The sequence below is a fragment of the Oncorhynchus clarkii genome, chromosome 13 (genome assembly GCF_045791955.1).
Source record: "Oncorhynchus clarkii lewisi isolate Uvic-CL-2024 chromosome 13, UVic_Ocla_1.0, whole genome shotgun sequence".
Taxonomy (NCBI): Eukaryota; Metazoa; Chordata; class Actinopteri; order Salmoniformes; family Salmonidae; genus Oncorhynchus; species Oncorhynchus clarkii.
The window spans coordinates 52,702,324-52,709,823 of record NC_092159.1 but is presented as its reverse complement, the minus strand read 5'-3'; the positions used below and the strand labels follow the sequence as shown (position 1 = coordinate 52,709,823).

Below are 7,500 nucleotides of genomic sequence, written 5' to 3'. Positions count from 1 at the left end.
CATAATGGCAAATAGGAAATAGATAAACAAATGCTCATATTATCAAAAAAGCAATGTGACTAGACTGAACTCTGGCAGAGACGGCTTTAACCCAAAGCATGGCCTCTGGCTATTCAAACATCAGCAGCACAGACTAAAATGCTAACACTATCTTCTTACCTTGACTTGACAAGAGGATCAGCAAACAAGTTCAAAGATATGCAACAGACATTGTAGAACTGCAAACAACTCTGTGCCTGCCGCCGTGAGGTGCAAACGCAGAACAGATAGGTGTAACTCATAGTGAAAGTTATGATACATGGAAGAGGTAGAGTTAACAGTGACGTCTGACTCAGTGGGGAAGTCTTGCATCCTTATGCAAATCAGTTTCAGCTCTAGCACTGATATTAAAAACCTGCAAGTAATTGAAACCCTGTTTTCCTTTCACAGTTTCCATGGACCTGATTCATACTAGTGGGGCAGTCTGATAATGGTGTCATGATTCAGTGCACTGTAGGTGGTTTCTGTAGGACCAGGACAAACTCAGAGAACCAGAGATCAGAGTTGTACCTAGTTAAGTGACATGGCCGGTAACCACTCAGGTCTACATCATTCTGACCACTAGAAGGGGCTCTTGTAGAATAAATGAAACAGAAGCCTTCGTCTGATTCGAGTCATGTTGAACTTCACCTCAAGGTATATAACTAATTGAATGATTCAATAGGTCAAATGAAGTAGGCTGGTGCATAACATGTTTATAAAGATGATGAACCTTCTAGGTTGACTGTGACAATTGACCCTCAGTGAGGGGAGGGTGTGTGGCTAGTGTAGATATTGAAAATAATATCATTTATGTGATCACTTGTGGTTCATTTCAGAGTGGGAAGACATGGGAAAACATCAATAAACCCATCATCCATTCCATTCCATTACTGTCTATAGGGTGAACACCCATCAGACACCCCACAAAGACAGACATACAGTGCTTTAGACTCAGTACTGTCTGTGTACATGATCACATCTGTGAGGGTCTACAGTAGCTACTGTAGAAACCAGGAGCATTAATGTGTGGCAAAAAGGTGTGTGTGTGTGTGTGTGTGTGTGTGTGTGTGTGTGTGTGTGTGTGTGTGTGTGTGTGTGTGTGTGTGTGTGTGTGTGTGTGTGTGTGTGTGTTTTTAACTCTAACCTTGCCACAGAGGTAGAGGATGCCAGTGTGTGTGTGTGTGTGTGTGTGTGTGTGTGTGTGCGTGTGTGTGTTTTTAACTCTAACCTTGCCACAGAGGTAGACAATGCCAGTGTGTGTGTGTGTGTGTGTGTGTGTGTGTGTGTGTGTGTGTGTGTGTGTGTGTGTGTGTGTGTGTGTGTGTGTGTGTGTGTGTGTGTGTGTGTGTGTGTGTGTGTGTGTGTGTGTGTGTGTGTGTGTGAGAGAGAGATAATGTGTTTGCGTGTGTGTGATAGCACAGGACATCCTCCTGTTGTCTTTGGGAGCTGGTCCATGGAGACAGCGTGACAACCCTCCCATCAGATTGTGTCTGTGAGAGCAGGAGAGCAGGCGCTCAAAGGGCCCTCTGTCATCTGCCCCTTCACACTCACTCTCTCTTTCTCTCTCACACATACACGCACACCAACAGATAAAGCAGGGGCTGCCAGAAGGAGCATGCTTAATTTACAGATTCACTGGTCCAGCGAGAAAACACAGACAGGAGTTTGTCACTCAATCTGGCCCGATCGCTTTCTCCCTCTTTACGTCTCTTTCCCTTCCTCCCTCTGTCTCTCTCTCTCTCTCTCTCCCAAACTCCCTCTTTCTCTCTTGCCCTTACTCTATTTCAGGCATGTCCATATCAAAGGCCCATCCATAGAGTTGGAGGAAAATAAAAGCTAAGTAATGTTGAATTACACTCCAAGTGAACATGACATGTTCTCAGTTCCTAAACATACTAGAGATCTACTACCTGATTGAGTTGGCCTGAGTTACCAGAGGGGAGGGGACTGGGGGCGAAGAGAGGGGGGAGATAGGAATGGGCTCCATACAATCATATGATCAATTTTCCATAGATATCATGTGACAGTAGGAGGTATTCACATCCTGCCCAGGATGTGCTCCAGAAAGAGAGAGACAGAGAGAGAGAGAGAGAGAGAGAGAGAGAGAGAGAGAGACAGAGAGAGAGAGAGACAGAGAGAGAGAGGGATAGAGCCCCTCTGCTGGGGACAGGCAGCATAAACAGAGAGAGCGAGAGAGAGGGACAGACAGAAAGAGATAGAGACAGAGCCCCTCTGCTGGGGACAGGCAACATAAACAGAGAGAGAGAGGGACAGACAGAGAGAGAGAGGGACAGACAGACAGACAGAAAGAGATAGAGACAGAAAGAGATAGAGACAGAGAGAGAGAGGGACAGACAAACAGAAAGAGATAGAGACACAGAGAGAGAGGGACAGACAGACAGAAAGAGATAGAGACACAGAGAGAGAGGGACAGACAGACAGAAAGAGATAGAGACACAGAGAGAGAGGGACAGACAGACAGAAAGTGATAGAGACACAGAGAGAGAGGGACAGACAGACAGAAAGAGATAGAGACAGAGCCCCTCTGCTGGGGACAGGCAACATAAACAGAGAGAGCGAGAGAGAGGGACAGACAGAGAGAGAGAGGGACAGACAGAGAGAGAGAGGGACAGACACAGAGAGAGAGGGACAGACAGAGAGAGAGAGGGACAGACAGAAAGAGAGGGGGACAGACACAGAGAGAGAGGGACAGACAGAGAGAGAGAGGGACAGACACAGAGAGAGAGGGACAGACAGAGAGAGAGAGGGACAGACACAGAGAGAGAGGGACAGACAGAGAGAGAGAGGGACAGACAGAGAGAGAGAGGGACAGAGCCCCTCTGCTGGGGGACAGGACCGGCATTATAAACAGAAAGCGGAGAGGAACGTAGAGGAGAGTGAAGCAGGTCTGCCTATAAACACACATCAGTGAGCTGCTAGCTGAAGGTCTCTCTCTCCCCAGGCACAGACTAACAGACAGCCTAGAACAGCCCTGGTCTTGGCTCTATGGGGCTCCACCCAGCTGAATGTCTCTCTCTCCCCAGGCCCAGGCTAACAGACAGCCTAGAACCGCCCTGGTCTTGGCTCTATGGGGCTCCACCCAGCTGAATGTCTCTCTCTCCCCAGGCCCAGACTAACAGACAGCCTAGAACAGCCCTGGCCTTGGCTCTATGGGGCTCCACCCAGCTGCATGCTCCAGGCCCAGGCTAACAGACAACCTAGAACAGCCCTGGCCGTGGCTCTATGGGGCTCCACCCAGCTGAATGTCTCTCTCTCCCCAGGCCCAGGCTAACAGACAACCTAGAACAGCCCTGGTCTTGGCTCTATGGGGCTCCACCCAGCTGCATGTCTCTCTCTCCCCAGGCCCAGGCTAACAGACAACCTAGAACAGCCCTGACCTTGGCTCTATGGGGCTCCACCCAGCTGCATGTCTCTCTCTCCCCAGGCCCAGGCTAACAGACAACCTAGAACAGCCCTGGCCTTGGCTCTATGGGGCTCCACCCAGCTGAATGTCTCTCTCTCCCCAGGTCCAGGCTAACAGACAACCTAGAACAGCCCTGGCCTTGGCTCTATGGGGCTCCACCCAGCTGAATGTCTCTCTCTCCCCAGGCCCAGACTAACAGACAGCCTAGAACAGCCCTGGCCGTGGCTATATGGGGCTCCACCCAGCTGAATGTCTCTTTCCCCAGGTCCAGGCTAACAGACAACCTAGAACAGCCCTGGCCTTGGCTCTATGGGGCTCCACCCAGCTGAATGTCTCTCTCTCCCCAGGCCCAGACTAACAGACAACCTAGAACAGCCCTGGTCTTGGCTCTATGGGGCTCCACCCAGCTGAATGTCTCTCTCTCCCCAGGCCCAGGCTAACAAACAACCTAGAACAGCCCTGGCCTTGGCTCTATGGGGCTCCACCCAGCTGCATGTCTCTCTCTCCCCAGGCCCAGGCTAACAGACAACCTAGAACAGCCCTGGTCTTGGCTCTATGGGGCTCCACCCAGCTGAATGTCTCTCTCTCCCCAGGTCCAGGCTAACAGACAACCTAGAACAGCCCTGGCCGTGGCTCTATGGGGCTCCACCCAGCTGAATGTCTCTCTCTCCCCAGGCCCAGACTAACAGACAGCCTAGAACAGCCCTGGCCGTGGCTCTATGGGGCTCCACCCAGCTGAATGTCTCTCTCTCCCCAGGTCCAGGCTAACAGACAACCTAGAACAGCCCTGGCCGTGGCTCTATGGGGCTCCACCCAGCTGAATGTCTCTCTCTCCCCAGGTCCAGGCTAACAGACAACCTAGAACAGCCCTGGTCTTGGCTCTATGGGGCTCCACCCAGCTGAATGCTCCATTACAATAAACACACTAATACAGACCAGGTGAAGGGATGTCAATAAATATCCATCGACCAACACCACACCACATCCTCTATTTCGCCCTGCACCTCTCTTCCTCCCTCTTTCTTCCTACCATCAGGGTAGTGATGAGAGATACATAGATTTCCTCCCCAGAGGGTCACAGGTTTCCCTTCTGGAATTCTAAGGAATTTTGAATAATGGGGGTTGGTGGAGAGGTGTGGGAGGGAGGGAGGGGTGTATGGGGGGTCTGTGTGGATAGTTCTGCTGCACCACACCTTTCTGTGTTGATGATTAAGCTACGCTACATTATACTAGGCTAACAGGTTAACCCTGTCCTCTTATCTTCCACAGTCTAACTAATATAAAGCCTTGTACCTCTATTCAGGTATCCCTAGGGAGAGATACTCTGACCACTTCCTGGTTGACTAAAGGTTCAATTAAAATAATACCAATCCCACCTGGGAGTGTGAGTTGACTAATGCTGAGGCAGTATAGCCTTACCCGGCCTGAATACTTAGTGATAACAATAGCATTACCCTACACTGGGAGTAGGAACCATATTTGGCCAGTGTTTACATGGCTTACAAGCACAGTTTTAAAATACACCGTGTGGAAAAACGACCACAATGAAAACACAGCAGGCCTGGATGGGTTCCATTTCTGAAAACAAGTCCAATAAGGTATTACGGTATTACTTCCAGAGAGGTAGCTGTCAATGGACACAGCTTAAACACCACAGACTGTCAGAGAGAGAGAGAGAGAGAGAGAGAGAGAGAGAGAGAGAGAGAGAGAGAGAGAGAGAGAGGGAGGCCAAGAGAGACAGAGGGAGGCCAAGAGAGACAGAGGGAGAGCGAAACAAAGACAAAATCAAATCAAATTGTATTAGTCACATGCCCCGAATACAACAGGTGTTGACCTTACCGTGAAATGCTTACTTACGAGCACCTAACCAACAATGCAGTTAAAATATATATATATACAAATAAGAATAAGAAATAAAAGTAACAAGTAATTAAAGAGCAGCAGTAAAATAACAATAGCGAGACTATATACAGGGGGGTACTGGTACAGAGTCAATGTGCGGGGGCACTGGTTAGTCAAGGTAATTAAGGGAATATGTACATGTAGGTAGAGTTATCGATAACAACAGAGAGTAGCAGCGATGTAAAAGAGGGGGGAGGGGCAATGCAAATAGTTTGGGTAGCCATTTGAGTAGATGTTCAGCAGTCTTATGGCTTGGAGGAAGAAGCTGTTTAGAAGCCTCATGGACCTAGACTTGGCACTCCGGTGCCGCTTGCCGTGCGGTAGCAGAGAGAACAGTCTATGACTAGAGTGGCTGGAGTCTTTAACAATTTTTAGGGCCTTCCTCTGACACCGCATGGTATAGAGGTGCTGGATGGCAGGAAGTTTGGCCCCAGTGATGTACGCACCACCCTCTGTAGTACCTTGTGGTCAGAGGCCGAGCAATTGCCGTACCAGGCAGTGATGCAACCAGGCTCTCAGTGGTGCAGCTGTATAACCTTTTGAGGATCTGAGGACCCATGCCAAATAATTTCAGTGTCCTGAGGGGGAATAGGTTTTGTCGTGCCCTCTTCACGACGGTCTGTTAGTTTGTTGGTGATGTGGACACCAAGGAACTTGAAGCTCTCAACCTGCTCCACTACAGCCCCGTCGATGAGAATGGGGGCGTGCTTGGTCCTCTTTTTCCTGTAGTGAACAATCATCTCCTTCGTCTTGGTCACGTTGAGGGAGAGGTTGTTGTCCTGTCACCACACGGCCAGGTCTCTGACTTCCTCCCTATAGGCTGTCTCGTTGTTGTCGGTGATCAGGCCTACCACTGTTGTGTCATCGGCAAACTTAATGATGGTGTTGGAGTCATGCCTGGCCATGCAGTCATGAGTGAACAGGGAGTACAGGAGGGGCCTAAGCACGCACCTCTGAGGGTCCTCTGTGTTGAGGATCAGCGTGGCAGACATGTTGTTGCCTACCCTTACCACCTGGGGCGGCCCATCAGGAAGTCCAGGATCCAGTTGCAGAGGGAGGTGTTTAGTCCCAGCGTCCTTAGCTATGGTGTTGAATGCTGAGCTATAGTCAATGAATAGCATTCTCACATAGGTGTTCCTTTTGTCAAGGTGGGAAAGGGCAGTGTGGAATGCAATAGAGATTGCTTCATCTGTGGATCTGTTAGGGCGGTATGCAAATTGGAGGGGGTCTAGGGTTTCTGGGATAATGGTGTTGATGTGAGCCATGACCAGGCTTTCAAAGCACTTCGTGGCTACAGACGTGAGTGCTAAGGCTCGGTAGTCGTTTAGGCGGGTTACCTTAGTGTTCTTGGGCACATGGACTATGGTGGTCTGCTTGAAACATGTTGGTATTACAGACTCGGACAGGGAGAGGTTGAAAATGACACTTGCCAGTTGGTCAGCGCATGACAGACAGAGAGACAGAAAGACAGAGAGACTGAAAGACAGAGGCAGAGAATGAGGAACATAACATAGGTCTGTAGATGTTACTGTCCCCAAAGTACCACCCTAGATCTGTGTGAAGACTGTGAACTCAGGCTAAGAAAAGCCTAGAAGTGTTATAGAAATCTATTCAACTAAAACAGTCTTCAGCATAACCAGGTCTGTGTTGTAGAGCTCTAACCAGGTCTGTGTTGTAGAGCTCTAACCAGGTCTGTGCTGTTGAGCTCTAACCAGGTCTGTGTTGTAGAGCTCTAACCAGGTCTGTGTTGTAGAGCTCTAACCAGGTCTGTGTTGTAGACCTCTAACCAGGTCTGTGTTGTAGAGCTCTAACCAGGTCTGTGTTGTAGACCTTTAACCAGGTCTGTGCTTTGGAGCTCTAACTGGGTCTGTGTTGTAGAGCTCTAACCAGGTCTGTGTTGTAGGCCTCTAACCAGGTCTGTGTTGTAGAGGTCTAACCAGGTCTGTGTTGTAGAGTTCTAACCAGGTCTGTGCTTTGGAGCTCTAAGCGGGTCTGTGTTGTAGAGCTCTAACCAGGTCTGTGCTTTGGAGCTCTAACCAGGTCTGTGCTTTGGAGCTCTAACCAGGTCTGTGTTGTAGACCTTTAACCAGGTCTGTGTTGTAGACCTTTAACCAGGTCTGTGCTTTGGAGCTCTAACTGGGTCTGTGTTGTAG

At 49.5% G+C, this 7,500-nt stretch overlaps 1 long non-coding RNA gene across 1 annotated transcript in view; it reads right to left on the bottom strand.

Moving 5' to 3' along the window:
- Positions 1–293, bottom strand: part of LOC139424039 (uncharacterized) — a 1,087-nt gene extending 794 nt beyond the window's left edge. The window contains exon 1 of the long non-coding RNA XR_011635898.1: positions 160–293. This is a non-coding gene — a long non-coding RNA (uncharacterized lncRNA). The remainder of the gene's footprint in view (positions 1–159) is intronic.
- Between the last annotated feature and the right edge of the window lie 7,207 nt (positions 294–7,500).